This window comes from Passer domesticus, chromosome 6 (assembly GCF_036417665.1).
Source record: "Passer domesticus isolate bPasDom1 chromosome 6, bPasDom1.hap1, whole genome shotgun sequence".
Classification (NCBI taxonomy): domain Eukaryota; kingdom Metazoa; phylum Chordata; class Aves; order Passeriformes; family Passeridae; genus Passer; species Passer domesticus.
The window spans coordinates 50,751,609-50,775,960 of NC_087479.1; the positions used below are offsets into that span (position 1 = coordinate 50,751,609).

Below are 24,352 nucleotides of genomic sequence, written 5' to 3' on the forward strand. Positions count from 1 at the left end.
GCAGTCTGGCTTCAGACCAGAAGGATGCTCACTCACATTGTTGTTCAGGGCAATTCCAATGGAATTTGACAGCCCTGTATTTGGAGAGAAAGCTCCAAAAGCACTGCTCAGAGTCCAGCAGGGTGAAATCTGCAAGGCTCTGCTCCCATTCATGGTTATTTCCCACTCATCCAAATACTTGTCATCTTAAACCTCTGTGATTAACTACATGTGCCATATATAGACAAAACGAGTTTATGATTACATGGAGCCTGGCTTTGCTTTCCTTTCTCTTCCATAAAAATAGGTTGAGTGCATGAAGGCCATAAACAGGAGTTGTTCCATCATCTTGAGCTCACATTGTGGCTGAAAATACCCAGGCACTTCTTTGACCTGCTTTTGGTTTGAGTTATTAGTGATATTTAATCAACAGGAGTGTTTGCCTGACACAGCATGAGTAAACAATGCACAAATTGCTTTTCCAAAATAATTAGGGAGTACATCACAACCTGACTGGATAGGCAGGAGGGCTGCTGGTTTATGTCAGGTGTTTCTCTTAAAGGACTGATTGTGGAGGAGGACCAAATTCTGCTCCCTTCACAGGGGTAAATGGAATTTATGGCATGTTATTCCTGTTTCTCTGGAGTAGAGGGATGCATCCTGAGGAGATTTTGGGCTGTCCCATATTAATTGCTAGGTAAGGTACTGAATATTTAAGTAGAAAGCAGAATAGATGAATACAGTGCACAGAAGGAGTAGGAGAGGTGGAAGAGAAGCAGCTCAAAAAGGTAAGAATATTTGGTAACTCTTCTGGAGGCTGATACATGGGGAACATCTCACTTAATCCACCACAGCAGAGCTCCAACAGCAGGGAAAGGGGTGGCAACCAAGCCCTGAAAACATAAAAAGGTGAATTTCCTTCTCTGTGTTTAAAAGCCAAGAGGAAATTAGTATGATTATTTCCCCTTCTGTTGTACTGTGATTGGAGTTCTTCAAAATGCTTCTCTTGCTTGGTGGGCAGGAAAATACCAGGAAATGTCTAACAATAACAAGGCTTCTATACCAAGCTGTTCCTAGCCTAGCTATAGATGCATTCATTTTATCTATGCTTTTGTTGTTTGATATGGTAACTTTTGTAGGGACAAGAAATCTCAGCTGTGGGGTCGGGTTCTGTTGCCCTCCATGCTTTAAGAACAGCCACACACAAAGGTTTCTGTGACAGAAACCTTTTCTGTCACAGTTCCTCTCTGGGGAGAGAGGAACAAAAAATAGGAATTGCAAAGTCATGTGAGCATAGTCTACATATTTGCACGTCCTTCTGCCTCTGTGAGAACACCAGAAAAATATCTGCATTTACGTCTTTTGTCAGGGTCATGGCACAGCCCTTGGATCAGAGGCCAGCAAATTAATGAACTTCTGAATCACAGCCTGTGGGTCTTTCCCTTCTTCTCTTTGCTACAGGAGGGCAGAAAACTGAACCCAATAAAATAAATCTGCTCTTTGGTGCTCACTGCAGCTGTTACAGGATAGGTCACTTCCCACAGGTGGACAGTGATGTGTTGTGTTGCTGCAGAATCTCTGCCAGGATTTAGCTCATGTGCCTCTCTCAGGAATAATAAGGAATTAAAGCTGTGACACCAATAGGATTGTAGGTCAAAAAATCTGGTCTTCTTCAGCATGTGAGGGCATTTTCCTTGCTGGCTAAAGGCAAAAGGCTAATTTTTGGAAGGCTACCCAGTCTTGAAAAGTTGTCTGCTTTTGCTTTTATATTTCAACATTAATTTTTATTTGGTGTCTATTTGCTGTTTTCAAACACTACCTGTACCTCAAATACACCAAAGATTTGAGTAAATTACTGGAAAAATACCATGACATTGATCAAATTTGTGATATATTAGTGCTGCAATTGGGTGCATTCAGGTATAGCTGGAAAGAAATTGAATACCTCCTATGTTATTAGTTTAAGAGCCTACTCTCTTGGCATTAAAACAAATCTAATTCCCAAACTGTCTTTGCCACCCTTTAATGCTATTATTGATTTAGTTTATAGAGACTGGATTATTTTTATCTTGAGAGGGGGAAGGGGGATTTGTTTTTTAAAATTTCACTATTTTTGAAATTAAAATATTGGACAGATCTCGTTACGTTAGCAGAGAGAGCTGGGAGTTATTTTGAAGAATACACAAAAAAATTAGGCTTTTTTAATGGAAGGATGTAGGTATGTATGTGTGTTCTCACAGAAGTAATTTGCTGCTGTCTTGATGCCATCCAATGAATCTCGATGTAAAATTTAGGCTCAGTTCTCAGTCACCTGAGAGCAAAGCTCTGAGTCTCACGTGTCTAAAATCCTGCCTGGGCCTGGCTGAGAGAACTCTGAGCAGATGGGGGAAGACTGGGGAGGTTCTTCTCTGATGGGGAACCACTGAAAAATGTGAGTTCTGGCAAAGAGATGTAATAAAATGCAGTGTTTCCATAAAGGCAAAGTGGGGGTACCCAGTGTCCCAGAAGAGCTGTTGGCATGGCCACAGCTGTGAGCTGGTCCTGACCAGCCACCCCTGCTTTGTGCCTCTCAAGTTCAGCTCAAATGACTAACTGCCCACACAGGTGGGAGCATTCAGATGCTTGAGCTCCCCTCTCAGCTCTGCAGGCTTAAATAAACACATAAATGTGTTCAGGGGCAGAGCAACGCTCTGCTGCGTTCCGTTAGGGACAGGGTGGTGCTTGTGTTTATAGGTGGATTTGTGGTTACTGTTTGTCACTGGGGAAATTTAACTCATTTTCTTCACAAAGAAATTCATGTGTGCTACTTCATTTGTGTGAATCATTACAGACACAGCCATAGAAATGACCTTTTTTAATTTGCTAGACAACTTCAGTAAACCTAAGCTGGCAAAACACCTGCTCTACCTTGATAGCAATAAGAATTTTACAAACTCAACATTAAAGTTATCCCAGTGCTTTTCCCTTGGTTACAAAACACATGCATTTGGGCATTTGCTAGTAGAGAGAAGCAGGAGGAGCTGAGGCATAGCTGTTGATGTTCAGGGCAGCAAATCAGGGACAAAAACTTCTGGAATACAGCTGGTGTTAACAGGTATTTGATGGAATGAGGATGCATGTTGTAGGGAGAAAAGATGTAGGACCAGCTCACCACAGCAAACAAATGGGTTTCTGCCCTGGTAGACCTTAAAGCTCTTGATTTAGGGTATTCCTAAAGCAGGGTCAAGTGACCTAAAGTGCCCAAATGTTACTGCTCTTGATGAAGCAAACCACAATTAGGTTTCTGGTGTATTTCATCCCTGACTCCACTGTTTTTGAAACAAAAGGCAATATACAGCAGCTGGATACCTGTCTCTTCACGTCCTTCTGAAGAAACACAGATGTTTATTGTAGGGCTGCTCTGCAGCCAAATGCTCTTAGGGCTGACCATGCTTTGTCATGCTCCTTAAATTAATCCCAGCTGAACTGGTCAAGGCCAATACTATTTCTTGGAAGCAGCTGAGTGGGTGAGTCTTTCTTTAGCTGAAGAGGAAGAAGAAGACACACATCTGCTCTGCAAGTAAACGATTATTTCATCTTGAATCTTGGGATATTCATGTTTTGTTTGAGTTGTGGCCAGACCTCAGTCACTTTGTGTCGTTGATCAGATGGGCATGAGTACTTAACAAGTATAACTTATATGGCTGAAAAATGTTTATGAAGAAACAGGGCAAGGAAATTTTTATAAGAAAATGCATCCAGGTAGTTCTTTTACCCTGTATCTCTGAGGGTGCTGTGATGTCAAGGAAAATGTTTAATGCTCAGGTTGGTGTGTAAGCTGCAGTGCAAGTTGCAAATTGAGCTACCTGCCCTAAATGTGTTGGTCAAAAATGAGAGGGGGATTCGTTGTGGGGATGAACAGTTTTATAGAACTCATATTTTCAGAATGGCTGTGATGTTGGGCTGTATCCTCTGTCAGAAATTGTGTGCAATCTCTTGAGGAACACTAAGAAACTTAAGAAATATTGTCTTATACCATACTATTGATTGGAAAAATATTTAAGCAGTGAAAGATGTTGAAGAAAACATATGATTTTGCCAGACGAGATATTGCTGTACTTAGCAGTTCCAGGTTTTCATGAACTTACTGCTTTCATCTTTTAGAAACTGATTTAGCTAAAGAAGATCTCTCCCTTCTCTCTTACCTTGATTTCTCTTTGCTCAGTGAAGCTGTTTTTATCTCACTGTGAAATAAACTTGTTCAAATCTGTACTTTTATCAAAGACTCATGTTGGTAAATAAGCAAGGGTAGCTTCCAAGCAATTTCTATTTCTGTTTATCTAACAGGTATTACTTAACTGAGGTAGAAAAGCACTGCTAAGAGGGAAGTACTTCAGATGTAAAGAGTGTTTGCAGCTTATATCAGAGATTTGGTAATCTCTGCTCTGTGTATTTCAGTGCTTTCTATCTCTTGAGCTGTATGAAGCACAGAAAATTCCTCTAGCTCTTAAATGTTGCATTGCTGATGCTTATGAATCAGCAGTGGGTTCTTGTGCTGTGCACTCATGTGGCAAAAAGCCTTTAGTGAGGTCTGCAAGAGCTGAACTTGTGATTAATGGCTCTTGCAGCTCGAGCGGGGCTGTGGATGGCATTACAACAGCATGGTAATGCTGCATGCAGGTCCTGTAGTGTGCTGAAAACCAGCAGAACAAACAGCATTTTCTCATCCAGTGTTGGAAGCACTGGAAAAGCAGCCCTTAGCAGGAGGGTGGAAGGCTGGGAATACATGCTATGGTGTGGTGCTTTGCATCCCTGAGGCAGGAAAGGAGTTTCAGGAAAAGCTGGCATGTTTTGATTTTTTTGAGATATGTACTTTCTTGACTTTTGTGACTTTGAAGAACTAATTATAAATATATACAATGTTTCAGGGTGTTTTTATAGTTGTTGATCTGAGAAACATCTGTCTTTTAAGGCATTCTTATGTTCTAGCCTGTGGTCATGATCAAGTGGCGCTTTGCAAAGTGTGATGGTGACTCAGAAAGTTTCCTTTTGAATGTTTCAACCTTCTGTTACCTGCCCAGCAGCAAGGCTGTGTGAGGATCAAGAAGAATTTATCCTCCTGTACCTGGTGGTGCAGAAAGAGGGACTGGAGGTGGCTGCTGCCTTGTGCAGCTTGTTGGATGGGGAGGAAAGATGCAGGAGAAGGTGTCACCAGCTGATGGGGAAATGAGAATGGGTGTTTTGTATCTCTGAGTTTTTATGGCAATAGAATTACAGTGGTTTACACAGAAGGGCAAGGCAGGAGTGGGAGTAAAGGCAACAGAGAGAGGATGATAAATAGCTGAAGACAGGAAAGAAAAACAGAAAAACAGATGTTGAAACAAACAGGGAGAGATAAAATTAAAACTATTTACAGGCATTCCCTGTACCTTCCTGGTTATGAGCCTGTGGTGGGCTTTTTGTTTTGCTTCTGCAGAAGCTGAGTTGGCTTTGCTCCCTGTCTGATCAGAGGTGTCTCATGCTCCCACGCATCCCCAGGCACAGACCCTGTCCTGCCCCTTGCCCAGTGCAGCAGCTTTTGTTTAACTCCTGCTGGAGTAGCACCCCTGGCTGCCAAACTGCAACTGGGAATTAGTCTCACATTCAAAAAAGAGAGAAGCTATGTGGGAGTTGTCACTTTAAAACATTGAAATGTTACTTAAAATCCTCATAACGAAGGAATCCATTGCAGAAAATGGTCAAATCAGTCTTCAGCTCTGTATATCTTCTGCAGTTTGGCTATAATTTTTTTAATAGTCAGTCTAAAGTGAAAGCATTTCCAATCCAGGTATCCATTCTTTGTATTCTTAGATCCAGACCCTGCAAACATGATACTTTTGCTGATGTTTGCTGATCTCTTCTCTTACAAAACCAAATTCTCTAATTATTTCTTCAGCTGTCAGAGTCAATTTTCAGCATCTAAAATAATATTGTCTCTTTCAATATTACTAGGTCAAGAAATAAGTTATTCCTTTTATCTTGTCTCTTTGATTTGGGATATAAATGTAAACTAGGGTGTCAGGATATTTTCCCAGATTATAAAATCTTTGGCTGTGATTAATCAAAAATACAGAGTTGTAATGTTGTGTCTGTCCCAAAGGATTTGAAGTTATACGTTGAGGTCAGATTTCAGTTCTTAGTGAAACTATTTTTATTTTCTGTAAATACCAGTGGTGTTTTTCTTTGAATAGAGCTGCAGCTTCAATGTACTTGCAACAATTTGCCTTCTAGTTCTTTTGTGCTAACAGGGTAACATAAAGTTGGGGTTTTTCCTCTCAATTTGAGATAGAGGTAGAGCGTGAATGTGGGCCTAGAGCCGTGTGGGACACTCCAGATTGCTTTCATACATGGCATCCTTGAGCCTGGCTTGATGCTTCTCTCTTTTTAGTCCAGTTGCCTTACACTTGTTGTAGCTAAATTTAAATTCTGCCCTGTTTCTCAGGGTCTTCATAAGGATCTAAGCCATTGCAGAGGGTAAAAAAAAACAAACCCTACAAATGACACTTTACAGTTCCCAGTAATTTTCTGTGTGAACTGAGTCAAGGTGAAGGAGAATGCTCTCCCAGACACATGGAGAGGCCACTTCCTCCAAACTCCACTTGAACACACACAAAGGAAGCCAAAGCATACATATGGGAGGGAAACAAACTTCATTCCTGGTGGAAATGACATGGTTTTGTAGGTGAATGGGCCATGTGTGGCCATGCACTTTTTACTACCTCTGAAGGACATTGGGAGCTTTAATGTTGGAAAGACTGAAAGGTTTAATACATAAAATGTTAATGATAGAAGGGGAGCAGGTGTTTTTTCTCTCTTAGTAATTCATAATTAATGTTTACAAGACTGGAGAATGTAGGGGGTTTTGTTTGGGTTGTTTTCCTCTCTTTTGAACTTGGGGAATTTCAGGGCACAGTAAACAATGGGTTTTCCATTCCAGTGAACAAGCTGTTCTGGGCTCTCAAGCTGCAGCTTTTAGCCCATTAGGTTGAATTCTGCTGGAGTGATGGATGCTGCAACCACCATTCAGCTGGCAGTCTGGTGTGTCTCCATGCTTAATTAGTCAGGGAAATCAGCTCGAAAGGCAGCAGTTGCCTTGACAGAAGCACTGAGCGAGGCTGGTTGTCAAGTGTTGGGGTTTTCATGCAGTAAATGTTTGGCTCCCAGGGGGTGACAGTTGGCTGGAGCCTGGAGCAGAGGAGGTAGAAGGGAGTGTGAGCACTTAGCCAAGAGGTGTGGGAAATCCTCAGAGTAAGGAGCAAACAGAATTTGGCTCTGGCTGGTTGGCACAAGCCTACCAACCTCAGGGCAGAATTTCAAGAGAATATTGGAGATGGGCATGTTGCACTCTGGCCTGGTGTTCTGAGCAGCTGAGTGCCTTCCTTACTCCAGCACACAAACTAGCTGTGAGATAACACTGGAATTGCATAAGATGATGATTTTTAATATTCTCAGTACACTCTTGGGCCAGACACCAGCTGGTTCTGGTAGTTTGGCTTCACAGGGATCGGGTCCAAATTGTGAATCATTTAGAGATGGTCATATCCTGTGCCCACCTACTCCTTGGCTGCTTTTCAGGAAAGACTGGTCTGTCCCAGCCTCAGCCGCTGAACATTGGCTCTGAGCACAAGAAGCTGTGCTGAGAGTGTGCTCTCCTTGCAGATAGGGCAAACAGTGTTCTGGGCTGCACTGGAAGGAGTGTCCCCAAGCAGACCAGGGGGGTGTTGATCTCCACCTGTGTGGCCCTGGCCAGGCTGCACTCAGGGTGCTGCATCCAGCTCTAAGGTGATTCCTCAGTGGCTGCCTCTATCAGCAGGCTCTCTGCTTTCATGTGCCTTGCAGTGGTCAGTGCTGCTCAAACTGGGCTGGAGGAGTACAAGATTGCTTTGCAGGGTGCATAAAGGGCTCTGTTTTCTAGCTAGCTGTTGCCTTTTGATCTTCATTCCTTACCTGTCTTAATTTCAGGTTTCCCATAGAGACTTTCAGCAAGCCTCAGAGGGCTCAAGCTCAGCGGGTGTAAATTGTTGCACCTGTGTTTTGGTTTAAAAAACCAAACCCCATTTGAAAAAAACACCTTCACTATTCCAGTCCCTGCGTGGAGTCCTTGCTGCTAGATATGAGGTGGCAGGAGACATATCTGCAGCATAAGCAAGGCAACAGATTTAACAACCACACTAATTAAAGCAACTCTTCCAGTGATGTCTGTCTAAATTGCACTCTCGGGTAATTAACTCTTTATTGTTATTATACTTTTTCCAAAGCGCCTCCTCAAATAGAGGACTTCCTTCTGCCCATGTTTTTCAAGAATAATATTCTCTTGGATTGGCATAAACAGTTTTCATCCATATTCTAACAGAAAATCTCCTATTATTAATCAGGTATGGGATTTTTTTTTTTTTTGGGATCCTCTTATTACCAGCTTTTGGACTGGTCTCCAGCAGTATCTTCATACACCAGAGCATGGATATTTGTAGGATCATCTTGTTTGTGAGCTGTTGTGAGTGGCTCTGAAGAGACAAGTGGATTATGCCTGAACTAAAAAAGCTTCTGTCTTTTGGGTTCTTTGCCTTGATCCTTGATTTTTATCAGGTCCTAGTCCCAGGTGTTCCTTTCCATCAGGGTTTTGCTGCACTGCAAGCACACTCCCACTGCTTGCTTGCTTCCAGCAGCTCACAGCCATGCTCTTAAGAGCAATTAAGATGCTGAAACCTTGAGCAAAGTCCTTTTTAGCTAACGCAAGCTCCTAAATTCTTCAGGACCTCAAGGCAATTTTGCTAATTGGTACTAGAAGCACTCCAGTGAAGGCAGAGAGCCTGACACCTTCTGCCAGAAAACATCTGAATAGCACCACACATGAAAAGACCCAAAGGGCTGTGTAGCCCAGCACACTGTTTTGAAACAAGGAAAATGGCTTGTGGCAATGCTAGACTGGAGCTAAGAAAAGCTGTGAAACTGTCACAGGCAACAAAAGATGGTCAGGCAATGGACTTCCCTGAGTGGCGCCTTGTAAGGGCGGCTGGAAGTGACAGCTATAAAGCCACTCTGTTTGGTGGCAGCTTGAGTAAATTCTGTTTGCTGCTCAGGAAGAAGGTGGCTTTGTCGCAGTTATAAAAGTTGACACAAGCAGTTCACAGGGAATCAGCAAGACAACTGCAAACTGAGCAACAGCAGAACATATCCAGAGTAGCAGAGGAGGCAATTCCTTTAGACAATATTTGATGGGGTGACCCCTTGTGCAGGAAGCAGGAACAGCCTGCAGACAGACACCAGGTTTGCAAACAGACTTTGGTAACTCCAAAATCACAAATTTTCAATGCTTTGGTTCTGCTTAATCAGCTCCTGGAGAAAACCAGTCTGTGTCTCCTATGCTCAAGGCTAACTGCTTAAATGTTCATTGCTCACAGTAGGAGCTGCCTGAAAATAAGGCTTTGAAATGAAACTAATTTTTTCGTATCTCTTTTGTATAAATTTGATTTATATTCCTATGGCTTGTACACCACAGCTTGTCACTGTTGTCACCCTTTGTCAGGGCAAGCCTTTTAAGCACAAATAAAAACCCACACTGCAAAGAACTCAACTTCCCATAGAACTCTTCAACTTTAGTTTGACTGTGGCTTAGAGGGATTCACAGGAACAGTCTAATAATAATTTTTTTCCCCCAGTATCCAATAATTTTTGCAACATTCTGTGTTATAGAAATGCACAACTCCCATAAAAACTGCTTTCCTGTAGAACCAGGGAAAAAAAAACCTTTTCTTAATACAATGTATTGTGTTACATTTTAGAGAAAAAAGTTTTTGTAATACAGCGTATTGTGTTACATGAATTTTAGTTCCTTTTCTGCCGTTTAATGAAAATTCAGCAATGGGACAGTATTGGTTTGACAGGTATATTTCTCTGTGTGCTGTCCTCCTAAAGCATGTAAAAGGCAAAGACTTTTCCAGCATGTTGGAGTTACTACTTCTCATTGAAAATTCACTTTTATTTCTAGTTATTGAGACCTGGTGTTTGTTTTCAGCTCATAATCTGAAATCCAGAAGCCAATCTATTTTTTTGCAGTTCTATCCCTAGGCCTTTGTTTATCACTCTAAAATGCAAGACCAGATAATGGCAGTTGAGAACCTTTATCAGAGGGGTGTGTGCAGAAATTTCTGGGAGGCAGCTACACCCTAATGTGCTCAAAGACAAATTTCCCTGTATTAAGAATGAAGGAAGATGCTTCAGTAATCCTTGCTGTCAGCCCAGCCTCTAAAAGGGGACAAATATCGCCATCTTGAGGTTACTGCTCTGTATGGAATGGTATGGAAAGGAGAGAAATATTCAGCTACAGCTAATTTAAAATAAAAGACCTTAAATTCTGCTTAAAAGGCTGTGATGGAACACAAAAATAAAGTTGCTGCAATAGAGAACCTGATTTCTCTGTTGCTGTTCCCTCTTTATATAAAGAAAAAAACAGTGGTGAATAGCATTTGTCAGGCTGTCAGAATCCTATTGAAATAGTAAGTCTTCTTTTGTTAAATAAAAGGAAAAAAAGCCCAAGTGATATATTAGACATATTTCTTAATTTTAAGACAGCCTAACTACCACTTGTAACTTCATCTAAAAATGCTGCATTCATTTTTACAGGTAAAGCATCACAATAGGTTCAGGTTCTTAGCAATTGCTATCGTGTAATTTTGTGTGTTTTGACTGTACAAAATGATTCTCTTTTAACAGTTGTAACTGTGTGTAAATCTACTATTTCTAGAGCCAAACACACACAAAAAATATGATTCTACTTTTTGTCACCCTGACACTGATCTATTACACGCACAGAGGGGTGGTTTGCTGAAGGCCTGAGCTGCCAGGACAGAGCAATGTAGTCTGAAATATATTCCCAATTCTTTAAGTTATTGGTTTAAATGATCCAAGATCTAGGTGAGCAAATGGAAAACAAGTGTTACACTCGAGCACTTGAATGGCTTGTAATTTCAGCACAATGTTTGTGGGGTTGAAGTCCAACAGGATTTCACAATACTTCAAAGGCAAGCTTGCAGTCCTTGCTTCCAGATGAAACTAAAAGATCACCTGGGAGTGATTTTTACAGCTCTTTCCTACCTTCTTGACCTGGTTGCTGGCTTTCTGATTAACTCTGAACCTGTTGCTGAGTGCCTGTGTTTGACATTCTTTGCCCATAAAAAAGGTGATTTGCTGCCTGAAATGCATAAATGAGAGGAGATAGACGGTATGTGCTGAATGCAGAAACTGGTCAGTTTTACAGTGGAACAGCTTCTCTCCTTCCCTGTGCTCTGCATTTCTCACAGCTGATAACTACTGTGATTTTTCTTTTTGTTTAATATGGGAAATGGATTTCTTCAATATCTTATTTAGTGCCATCATTTCTGCTTGAAAAAGAAAGGAGGGGGTGGAGGAGGGAAGATACTACTCCAAATAGAAGCCTTAGAATCTCTGATTTCTGCAAGGTTTAGGGCTGTTTCAGGTCACAGTAGAGGTCTGACTAGTCCACTAATTTTTTCTGACAGCTTCTAGGAGAAGATGTAAAGAGAACAGTGTGAGCAGCAGCCAAGAATATTTCACCACCCATTTTTTCCACTCAGGCTATCAAGTCTGCTGATGAAAGAGCAAAGCAGACGTATTTGTGTATTTATATTCACACGCACAAGACTCTGGTTAAAGAAATAGCTCAGCCATGCCAAGAATCAATGTCATGGCGTGGAATTTAAAGAAAAACGCTGGTGCTTAATGGCAGGTGACTGTAAGTGTGAATATCATCTTCAAACAAGCAGTGCTGGCTGGGCTGTAGCACCAGCTGGTTCTGGGGTGCACTGGGAGCTCCCTGTGTGTTCTGGATTAACCCAGCAGGCAGCTAAATGGAACAGCCACTCACAGTGGGTGGGGGAGACAATTTGGGGAAAACAGATAGAATTTATGAGTTGAGATAGAGTTTGACAGGACAGAAAAGGAAGGGGAAATAATAATAATAAATAAATGCACAACGATGTGATGCATGATGCAATTTCACGTTGCCCACTGACGAATGCCCAGCCAGACCCTGAGCAGGCTGACACCCCCTACTCAACTCCCCTCAGATTTATTGTTCAGCCACATGCTGTGGAATATCCCTTTGGCCAGTTTGGGCCAGCTGTCCCAGCTGTGCCCCTTCCCATCTCCTTGTGCCCCCAGCTTCCTTGCTGGCAGAAGCTGAAAAGTACTTGGCTTGGTGTAAGCTCTGTTTGGCAGTGACTGAAGCATCACTGGTTATCAACATCATTCCTATCCTGTACCCGAAAGGCAGCCTGTACCAGCTACTGGGAAGAAAATTAGCTCACACAAAACCAGGACAGCATGGTCCATGGAGCTCTCTATCTCAAAGTGTGTGAAGGAGAGCCCTGGAAGGGTTCAAAAGCTGCATGCACGTGGGACTTGGGGGTATGGTACAGTGCTGTTGAGTTAATGGCTGGACTCAGTTATCTTGGAGGCCTTTTCCATCCTCAGTGACTTTGATTTTTTGTGAGTGCCTGGAAAGAGAATGGAGCAGCTTGTGAGTGAAAGCTCTGCCTTTTGAGCTTGCCATCCCAGATATGACCGAGTCTCTGTGGCTATTTGTCTCAAGAGATGCACAGCTAAGATTAGAGCCATGCCTGTGAAGATGTGAGTCAGTTCTCGCCTATATTCCCTCCTTTTTTGCTCCTAGAAATCAGAGTGAAGCAGAATGGGCTTATGGTAATGAAATAACACAGATCTGTTGTAATTTGTAAGAAACTAAACTAAAAGGATCAGGCCCTTTTGTTTCTGTGTTCTTGTTTTCTGTCCTGTCAGGGCAAACTGTTATCCCTCTACTATTCTTGGATGTTGCCCTCTAGATGGCAAATATTGTGGTTTTAGTGCTAAACTGCTGCGTATGAGAATTTATATATCAATGGTAACAGTGTTTAAAAAAACCCTGAGTTTGAAAATTAATTTTGATGCTTTATTTTGTTCCTAGATTTTTGAACACTTTAGAGGTCCTGGTTTTCGAGCTTTTCTCCATAAGTCTGGTGACAGAATGCTTTATAGGGAAGTGCATCTTCTTAACCAGAAGCCTTTCTTTAAGAAACAGGTTAAACATCCTAAGAATCTGGATGAATATGTTGCTGTCCAAGCTTGTAATTTTTATGAGTGTCCTCTTTTCCCTTTAAAGGAACTGACACATACTTCTCAGAACAACTCTGCTCTAGTTAGAGCTAACTCTGCTCTTAGATGTATTTGTCCACATCCTTGGCTCTCCTGCTTGAAGACTGCAGGAGCTTAAGGGACTGTAGTGAGGGTCAGAGGGTTTGGCCTGAGGCTGTGCTCTGTTCCAGCCCTCCCTGCTGCCTGGATCATGTCCTGTGGATGCTGGCTTCAGGCTCAGGGAGGAGCAGTGAGGATGCACTAGTGGTGCCCTGTGCAAAGCTGCATTGTTCCTTGTTCTGAGACTCCTGCTTCTGCTCTCTGGCAAACCAGGTGGTGCAGAGCTCTGCTGTGTGGTGAGATTTCCAGCCCAGAGGTGTTTTCTTCCTGAAGAAAGGTAGCTGGAATTCCAGCTCTTTCTGGCCCCCTGAGAGCATCAGCTTTGCACAGAGGCAGGAGGGGAGGGAGGGAGCTGAGTGTGCAGGGCTATTGGAACTCATTCCAAGCCACTTGCTTTGCATTTTCTCATTTTCTTGCCAAATTTTAGATCAAAGTGCAGGCCTGAATATGCATGTTAGGAGAAAGCACTCAGATAACTTCTCCTTAATTACGTTACAGCCCGTTACTGCATTAAGACATAATTGTCAATTTCATTAGAGTTAATTGTTGCAATTTTAATGTCACTATCAAAGTGAAGTATCCTGGCTGTAAGAAGCAGCACATCATCTTCTTTTGTGTGGTGGCCCACATGTTACTACACGCCTGAGATCAAGACTTGGCTGTGTTTCTGAAAGACAGATTTGATTTTAACAACAAACCATCAGGGGATGCTCTGAATCTCTCCAGGCAGGAGGTCAGAACGGCTCTCCAGGGCCAACCTGTCTGATTGTGGTGAAGCTGAGATACCTGTGGTTCTTTTTGTACTGCTGTAACTCTTTTTTTTTTTTCCTTTAAAGGGTAGCTGCTTAGCTGTGCTAATGTGTTATTAAGCAGCTAGGCAGGCAGCTCCCAGATCTTTCCATGGATGTTGAATTGCAAATTGGGTATTGATATTGTGTTTTGTGTTCCCAGAAGATGCATTGGGGCTGCTTTGTGTTTGGATAGTAGTACCTCACATGTGCAGGAGGTGCACTTCCTGAAGTGGCTTCCACCAAAAGCTGCCTCTGGCTCATTGTGTGAAATATATAATAATTTGATGCTTTGGATCAGTGCAAGATCAAAACCAAGCCATGGTAGAAATGAGAACACATGTTACTTAAACAGGTCAGCTTATTATATTATATAACCTTGTAATTATTTGTAGCATTGTTGACCCTCTACAAAAGACAGAATAATTAGATGATATCTTCATTAAAGAATAGTGTACTACTACTTCAGCTCCTGAACAGCAGGGAAAAGATGTTAAATATGATTTAGGAGGTATTTAAAATTGTATAGCAAAGCTGCTCCTAGGGGTACCTGTGATAAAATGGTCACTTAAGGCTAAAATTAACTGGTTTATCTCAATAAAGGCCAGAATTTGCTCTCCTAATGGCTTTTAGCGCTCATTTCCTTCTCAACTAGGCAGAGAGGCACTGGAAAATCCATCCAATTGAAAGAATGAGCCTGATTTTCCTGGGAAGGTGCAGGGAGGCTTGTGACTTCATTTTTTTCCTCATTGACCACTTTGGGCATGTACCACTGAGGTGCTCCCCCTTTGGAGAGCTCCTGGGAAGGATGCCTGTGTGAGAGGGAAGGAGCATGTCACCCATCTACATCTGCAGAGGAGCATCTCCTGGGCTTTAGCAGGCACAGAGCCGGCAAGATTTCCTGCAGCACTGTTTGCATCTCTGTCAGTTTTGGATTTATTCAGGCACAGATTTTCCTTGAAATAACTAGTCTAAAGACAACAGCTAAACATAGGGAAAAACACAGAATATTGCCAAGAAAATACAGCTCCTGTGGGGTGGGATGCCACTGCCTAACTAGCAAGCCTTCCCTCCTCCTGCAGGCTTGGGTGCTTGCTGCATTGCTTGCTTCAAATTAAACCAAGTGCCAAACCAAGGTTGGGGATTTTTATGTTGTTTCTTTCTCAAAAGGCTGAATTCAGGTAGCACAGTTTGGCAGAGGCAGGAGGTGGCCTTTTAGAAGGAGTTCTGGCTTGTAGCTAGTCAAACTCCTGATGTCTGGACAGCCCTAGCAGTCAGTGAAGCGAAGCAGAGCGAGGCAATGTGTTGAGCCCTGGCAGGTTGTCTCAAAAGCTCAGTGCCACTTACAGGGAGGCCAAGTTGTCTCCTCCTGGGAAGTGGGGCAGTCTGTAGGTGCTTTCCAGGTTAGGACTCAGCAGTGCAATAACAAATCACCTCTGTAATTGGCAGCAATCTCCCCAGTCAGCCCTGCACTAACCAGCCTCTGCTGCATCTATTTGCGTTCTGTGGTTCCCTCTCATCAGGGTGTCACTCAGCCCTGAGACTGCTCTTCCAGCAGCTACACCGTGCCTGGGGATGCCAGCACAAGAAGCAAAGTGACATTTTGAGAGACATGTCATTTCTTTTTCAACACTGCAAAACATCCACCCATCTGTCACAAACATGTCTTCCTTCTCGGCACTCCGGCATCTCTGCATCAGTCACACATGGAGTACGGCTCAGCACACAGCAATTTATCAAGTTAATTTTAGTATTCATATGCCAGTTTTACTTGGGAGTTCCAGAAACACCTTCCTTTCACCCCCTGCCATCAGGTTGGGGCTTTTATTTTAAGCTTATCCTAGAGAAAAGAGCTGGAGAAAACACAAGTGGGGAAATAGTGCTGAAGTATCTCTGAAAGATCAAGCTGGCTTGCAGACAGACTGAATGTCTATGTCCTGGAGGAAATCTGCTGTCAGATCGCAGAGTTGGGGGTAGAACTCTTAAAGCCATGTGTAGCTGATTGCTCTCCCTGTCCTCCCACAGGTCTTTTTTTGTTTTGAAACTCAGCCTGGTGTGTTTGGTCTGTATGAGGAGATGCTGATCCCTCACAGGAGAAAAGTTACTTGCCTGGTGAGCTGTCACACCAATAGCAAACCAAGCAATCTTCATCCTGTTCATTCAGGAAATCTTGTTGACCCTAGTTAAACACTAGTTACCCAGAGCAATTCCATTGTTATGGTACTTATGAATGACTTCACTTAGAAAGGGATAAAGTATACATGGTGCACACAGTCACTGTCAAGATCATCAACATACTGATTTGCCCAGATGTTGCTACCAATGTTTTCCATCCAACCCTCATGGCACATTTAGGAATATCTCATTCTTTGAGACAAATTTTATTTCCTTTTTTGGATATTTATGTGTGTGCTTTGGATATTTATATGTGTGCTTTGGCTACCTGTGTATGACTGCTACCTGATATGACAGCCATATCAATTCTGAAGAAAATTCATTCTCCTTGTGTCTCAGTCACCTAGAATGCTGGTTTCTAGAGTTGGATTGCATTTGTCATTCTGAGAGTGCTGCTATTTTGTCAACAAGATCAAGTGAAAACAGGGATTAGTGAAGCTCACACATGGCTTATCAGATAACTCAGTGTATTCATGTTAGCTTCAGAGAACTATGAAGGATGAAGCCAAACCAGGGGCTTTTATGCATTAAGCCTTTGCAAACTTGAGTTCCTTTGGAGCACTCATCCTGAATGGAGAACTCATCTATGTACTGGTAGCTGTCTGTCATGGGCAATGTGTGCTTGTTAAGCAGACCAGTAAGGCAGCTCCAAAGGCCTCAGGAAGTTACTTCTCCCCTCCATCAGCTTTTTGAGTCTATCTCATATGAAGGGACCCAATTTCTGCTCTAACAGCCCCTGAGACTGAAGTGTCATACCTGATGGCAAACAGTGAGGTGGTTCTGGAACTCCCAAGTAGTGGGCTTCTGGCTCTTGATGTTGGAAGAGGGATAACAAAGAGATTCAGCCTTATTTCTCTGAGAAGAAGGGCGCATTTCCCATGCCCCAGAGATGCACTAACAGAAGGCAGAATTTTCTTCTTTGTTGTAGAGTCTGCTGCCTGAAAAAAAAAAAAATTGTTTGTATCTCTGAAAATCTTTTCCAGCCTGAGCAGCAAAGGGACATGGAAACTGGCCAGAGAGTTCAGATCAGATTGCATTGAGGTTTATTACTGGGACAATGGTCCAGCTGGACTAAAGAGATGGGCAGGTTGTCTTCTTAGAGAAAAAAACCCCAAAGAACTACTCCAAAACCCCTCGATCATTTTATCTCCACTATTTTAATTGGCGTATCTGAGTTATGGCCAGAATGTGAAAATAGCATACTCAGAATTTGCTGCTTTTGTAGTAATAGGTCTGTTGCCAAACTGCCAGTCAAACCCTGCTTGTTCCAAAGAAAAGTGTGGAGACAGCTTTTCTGCAATTGAGACTCCATTATCCATCACCTGAATGTGCTACCCAAACAATGCAGCATCCTTCAAATGTCCTGAATCCTTTTATAGGTGTATTTTACTTTCGACTAAATCATTAAAAAAATTCTAGTCATTAATACAAGGAAAACATAATTCTTTTTAACTTAGAGAATAGGATGCAGTGCTCTCACCATCTCAGAATATCTTTAAAGATATAGAAAATGCTTTATGCCAGGTTATTTAATGCACCTTTTAATGAACTGTCTGAGGGAGAAACAGAAATATTGATTGTGGGGCTTGATTTTATGTAAGGGAGTACAGGTGGAAAGCTGATGGCTTGGGAGGGGGTGGTTATTTGTCAGGGGTCTGGAGTGCAAATATGTAAAAATTTCTGAATTAGGTCTCACATCTCATTGTCCTCATAGTACAGTGGCCAAATGGACTGAGCCATTTTGGTGTTCTGAAATGTGATATAGAAGGAATGACCTTCTACTCATGACCCAGACACAATTAATGCATGGCTATGAATAAATTCTTGTTGCAAATAGACCTGATGCTTGATCCTGTTTGATTAAATACCATTCCCAGATTTAAATTCTTCTGAAGGATGATCACTCAGACTTCCTTCAATTTCCCTTTCTAGTTAGTCTGGAAGTAAAATGCTGCTTTTGAAAACGCTGTGTGATTTAGTTCCCTCATGTTAATTTAAAAACACTTAAAGAATGTTTTTTAATTTCGATTTCGGAGGGTGGACAGACTTAATTTGAGAACTTTAATTTACTCCTGCCTAAGCAGCTTGCTGGCTAATTCAAATGCTGAATGTTCAACTTAATTCAATAATGACTTCTCTCAGATGGGTGCTGAAGGCATGTTATGTTTTAAAAGTCTTAATCTGCTTTTCTAATTTAACAATGAACAATCTATGTTTAAGGGTTACAAGAACTTCATCTGGACTTCAGCTGGGGTTATGTGAGACAAGAAGGTTGTCACAAACAAAGATATCTCTGTCAATAGAAGAGAAGTGGGATTCCACCAAGCTAGGAGAAAGGAAAGTGTATTGTGGGAACAAAGAACTTTACATATTAATTCAGAAGCAGCACATGAGAAGGAAGACAGAATCTCCTCAGACAGTCTAGAACTGGAAGAACTGTGCTAGAGAAACAAGTTCAAAGATCAAGTGTGGTTGTTAAGAAGTATCAGTGAAGAAGATGATTTTGCTAATGTCAGTTCAAATTTGGTGACCAAAGCCAATGAAAATTCTAAAATTACTAGGAAAAAATAAAGAGGGAAAATGAGATAAAGTTTCTAGTGCCCTGTTTCTGTTCTGTTACCCATTTTGCATAAACTGGAAAACAGCAGAAGTTTATTATTCTCTTTCATATTTTATTTATAAAGTCAGAAAATGTGGATAAAAGTCTTGGCTGAATTCAAAAGATCTATTTTCATTCAATTTCTGTGCATCTGTTCAAAGTTGTCTCTATCTTTTCAAGTGTACTAAAAATTGTTTTCTATAAATATTTTTCATTGTTTCTGGTGGCAGCTGTTAGCATTTTCTCACGCACAACCTTAACAAAGGAATCCCAAAGCAATCCTAAATAAGACAAGTTATTGCATGTGTGAGTAGAAAACAGCTGTTAATGCTAGTCTAGGTGTAGATGCTACAGTGATAGAGAGGTGATTAAAATCTCAACATGTTGTTTGGCTTGTGTCAAACATCGTGTGGCCAGCAGGACCAGGGCAGGGATTGTCCCCTGTGCTGGGCACTGGTGAGGCCACACCTCGAGTGCTGGGTCCAGTCCTGGGCCCCACAGTTCAGAAGAGACATTGAGATGTTGGAGCAAGTCCAGAGAAGGGAAAATGGGAGCTGGTGGAGAGCCTGGAGCACAAATCCTGTGAGGAGCAGCTGAGGGATCTGGGAGTGTTCAGCCCGGAGAGAAGGAGGCTCAGGGGGGATGTCCTCACTCTCCAGAACTCCCTGAAAAGGGGCTGTAGCCAGGTGGGGGGTGGTCAAGAATGAATGGCCTCAAGGTGCATGAGGGAAGATTCTGGCTGGACACCAGGAGGAATTTCTTCATGGAACGGATTGTTTAGCACTGGAATGGGCTGTTCGGGGAGGTGGTGGTCACCGTCCCTGGAGATGTTTAAGAAACTACTGGAAGTGGCACTTGATGCTGTGGTTTTGTTGACAGCTGGTGATTGTTCAGAGGTTGGACTTTATCACCTTGGAGGTGTTTTCCAACTCAAATGTTTCTGTGATTGTGTTTTCAAACACTGTGACTTGGCTTTAAATACTGTGGTCAGTTTGAGTAGCTCCATGTTAAGAATTCCTTTAGTTTATTCTAACAATCAAGAAAACTTGGAGAGGTCTGGTTGGGCTGATGTAGATATGCAATGTAGTTAAAGCAGTCAGTGAAATAGCTGAATTACTGTATGCCAGACCACAAACTCTGTAGACTGCCAGCACTGAAATACTGGGATGGGAAGTCCTTTTCTGGGACATTCTGATACAGTTCACTTTGAGAAAACCAAGCTGTGTAGTTTCCATAATTTTCTTCATTTAAGAATATAACTTAAAATGGTGCTGCATGGCATGTTAGAAAAAACCCTAGACCCATCTTTTTTTCCTTCATTTATAGAACTTGAAGCAACATCTGAAAATGTAGACTGTAGATGTTTGGAGAGTAGGACAAAAATAGGAATTTAGATTGGAAGTTATTCTTTCTGATTCAACTTCTTTTTCTATAGATTATAGAAAAGGAAATGTGAAATGCATGCTAATTTTCTATTCTTAGCTTTTATTTTTGAGTTTTGTTCTTTCATGTAATTGTTTGAACAGACAAACTATAATCCTCCTCCTGAAAATTGTAACTGTGGAGAGAATTATAACACTTAGTTTTATCTCAAAGAATATCCAAAATTACAGATCAGTATCAGCTGAATTGTAACCAAAGGTTGTAGACGCTTATTTTCAGTATTGTAAATTGAGAAAATTAGCATCCTGAAAAAAAGTTTAATTACCTTATCTATGGAGAAACATTGAAAAGAAAGTATGTGAGGAAAATCCCAGAAGGTTTCTGCTGAGACATAAATCAGAACTAGTTATCATTAGAAACCAGTAATAGGCAGTAGCACTGTGTAGGAATAAAAGCAAAATTCACTTACAAAAGCCTGTGTCTGATTTTTCAAGATGCCTAATATTTTCTTTCCTTTAGTATGCTATTTCCAAAGTCTTCTAAGCCTTTGTAATTAAAACCCATACTTTGGCTGATAGCCATGTTTTTCAAGATACTGCATGTTTCTGAAAAGTATCAATATTCTGTGGCCAGTGGCACTTTACCATAAGATTATCTAGATGAGGCTCTTGCCACTTTAAACTGGAAAAGCATGAGAACAGCTTGGCAAAGTGATTCCTGATTTATGTATGCATGTCAGCACTTCACAAGTACTAAAATACAGCATTTGCTGATTTGCATGCTGATGCCCGAGCTGGAAGATATCAATTTAACTGCCACTGCTTTATTGGCTGCTGGGTCAAGCTTCTCAATACGTTTTATAAAAGTGAAACTGTTTTATCAGTCTGCTCCTTTTTTTAAATTCACCATATGGAAACTACTATGATTGTTCTCTTCAGCACAGTGTCACTGTGTGCACGAGCATTGCCTGAAACACCACACACCTGAATTTTGCAGTTGTCCTTGGCTCGTTTTTGTGCCTAAATTGGTGCCCTTAACCAGGAGTCCTGCTGCTCACAGTCATGACTGGGAAGGTCTCTAGTCCAGCTGTGTGGATTCCTCGTCATGGCTTACTCAGAAACACAGAGTGAGGTTTGCTTGCTCTGTTGCTCCCTGCAGAACCTCTGAATACTCCACAAGGAGGTGCTTTGCAGCAGTTGTGCAGCACAAGGCTGGGCGTGTAATGCAAGGGAGCTCCTGTTTGCTGCTTTTCCAGAAGAAGCCTCCAGATTTAAGTACTCTGTTGATTTCATTCAAGCACTAGAGATGCTTTCATCTCTTTGGCATCCAGCCTGTTTTTTCTCTGCTGTGCCACCTGATGGTGCTTCATCAGGCAAAGGGCTGAGCTGAAAGGATGTGAAGGAGCTGCAATTAAACTGTGCCACAAAAGAATATGTTCATTGGGCTGAAACCAAGACAGAGATTTCAAAATAAAATTTCACCTGGGAGCTGGGGTGTTGCAAGAGCTGGTATACTTTTATATCTAAGGGAATGCACAGCATCATGGTTGCCAAAATAGTTTGAATTTCAAACTCCAGAGTTCAGCTGGGTAAATCACATGTTTAGACGCTTTAAAAATGTATGACAGAGCAAACCCTACTGGGTGTTCCTTATTTAGAGCTAATTAGGCTACCCTGACCTGCAAAGAAATTAGACTAAGTGTTGCTGGGAACAGAGGAAGTATTTTTATTTCAGTTTTTGTCCTGGAGGGACAGTTTTTGCATGGCACCCTTCCATAACATTGATCTTGTTGAATATATTATTTCTATCATGCATGTATAATTTTGATTTACTAATTAGATTACTGTAGCTCTAGAAGGTAATCAGGCTGCTTGATTATTCACTTTTTATAGCCACAGTAGAGTTTGACAGGAAGGAAAAAACCCTCAAGCAATCTGTAAAATCTTCTGTGTAATCCACATTTTCTCCTGCTCCTGTTCCTCTTTCCAGTGCTGGCAGTAATAAATGGGGAGCAGAGAAATTAATGAAACTGGGTATTTTGGGTATTTTTGAAAGCTTGGTGCTGTCTACACCACCCATCTGGGTTGCTTAGTGTGACAAAAATAAAAAATACTGGGCTTAAACTAGACAGGTTTTAAAAGTGGAATCTTTGTACAGGTCAATGAAGAAATTAGAGTGCAATGCAAAGGAGAAGTATTTGCTGACACATTTATAAAATGTGAAAAACCAACCCACTAGCAACAATGTTGAAGACTGTATACATACATTTGTAGTGATTTATTCTCGTGACTAGTTGACCCACCTTTAAAATATGAAATTAATAACTTTTTGACTTGGCAGAAGCTGTGAAAATGTTTGGGTTTCTGTGTTTTGGGTTCATTGTTTTGGTTTTTGTTTGGGGTTTTTTCCCATTTATCCTTGCTTGGTTTTTTTCCCAAATTACAATGACACACGACAAATTCTCCACTTTGCTTCACTGTGTCTTTTCTAAAAAGCTAAGGGCATGGATTTGCCACAAATATATATATTTTTAGCTGTCTTTCACTATTTTTGAAGGCAAATGACATCATCATGATAAATATTAAATTATTTTTTCTTAATCAAATTTTTAGAGACAGAGATCAGAAACAGATGCTATTGTTTTTCAAATCAAACATTTTTATTTTGTCATGAGGTCTTTCCAATATCTTTTCCAGTTTGCTACGTGCTTTTGGAAACAGCAGGGCTAAGACTGTGTATGGTTTTTGAAATATGGGTACAACATATACAAGGTTATTGAGATAATGGTGTTCACACTTTCTATTCTATTTACTTTCTTTTAAATTCAAACCATCTACTGACTCCCTCTTTCACAAAGTTTCTTTGAGACTTCACTAACTTACAATCATACAAGACTATTTTTCCAAAATGAATTCCCATTCTAGGGCTCCGATTCCTGGCCTTACTGGGCTGTTCTGACACCCAAGAGACTGCTCCATCGTATCTTGTGTTCACCTGAGATTTTTATTCTGTGTCAAATGGATTTAAAAGCATGGCTATGAATTTATTTATTCCTGAAAGTGTTAGTTAATCCATAAAATTGCATTACTTTGAGTTACATAAAGTGACTGTTTTTAAGCAAAACAAATTAAGTATTTTTGTAATGCTAATGCAAGCAGCAGAAACTCATAATGAGTTTTTCACAGGAAAGTAACCAACCAGGAATGAAATTCTTGGCTTGGTGAAGGAAACAGTGATGTTTCCATTGGTCTCAGTGATGTGTTCCCTGTGAGCTTCTGAGTAATTTCAAAATACTGAATAGGTTTCTGAACATTGTGGTTGTCTTCAAATGTACCTTTTGAACAAGGAAAAGACCAGTAGTTTGACTAAATGCCCGGATTTGTGTTTCCCCCACAGGCCTGTGGTGCGGGCACTGACAAAGCCCAAGTGAAGTGGTCACAGTGCTCCCTCCCTCCCTCTCTGTAAACTCAGTTCCCAAAAGCCCAATAGCTGAGCATTGTCAGACCGAGTCAAACTGCAATTGATGGGGTGATATTTATTTAGGGCAGCTCTTGGCATCCTATCAATTTATATGTTCTCCTATTTAAGGATTTGCTCTTCAATAGAAAGCAGCTCATTAGAACACTATGGGGAAGATTTTGTGTTCTTCCTTGAAACATGTTGAACATTTTGAATAAAAGAGTAATTATAGTTGTTAGAGTCGGCAGAACAATGTGAAGTCATTTTACTCAGAATGATATGCAAGCACTTGTCAGTTTGCCATTCAGAAGAACCTTTTAAAATGCCACAGTAGTTACTTTCTAATTGCATAAATATTAAGTCATTGGAACACAATTAAAACAATCATATTCAGGGAAAGATTCTTGCATTTGGGTTTTGACCACAAAATCCATGGCAGAAAATCTTTGTGTTTTTAGAAAGGCACTAAAATAACATTCCATTTAAGACAGATTTCTTTCTTAAATGGCTGTTAAGAAAAATCCCATGTCAATCACCCCCTCCAGTCCTGCTATAATTTGTACTGTCCATACTAGTACTTGACAGTAACCTATTTTGAAAAGTGGGTAAAATAGAAACCTCTTATGCCAATGTATCCATTGTAGGAATGTCCACAATGTGCAGGAAAAGCTGTATTTTGTTC

General features: G+C 41.2%; 1 protein-coding gene and 1 long non-coding RNA gene across 7 annotated transcripts in view; both read left to right on the forward strand.

Moving 5' to 3' along the window:
* The window catches only part of TUB (TUB bipartite transcription factor), a 134,198-nt gene that overhangs the window by 23,423 nt on the left and 86,423 nt on the right, over window positions 1–24,352 (forward strand). The window lies entirely within an intron of this gene.
* Window positions 3,436–18,819, forward strand: LOC135303513 (uncharacterized). The gene is made up of 2 exons (XR_010364987.1): window positions 3,436–3,538; window positions 18,450–18,819. It is a non-coding gene; the product is annotated as an uncharacterized LOC135303513 (long non-coding RNA).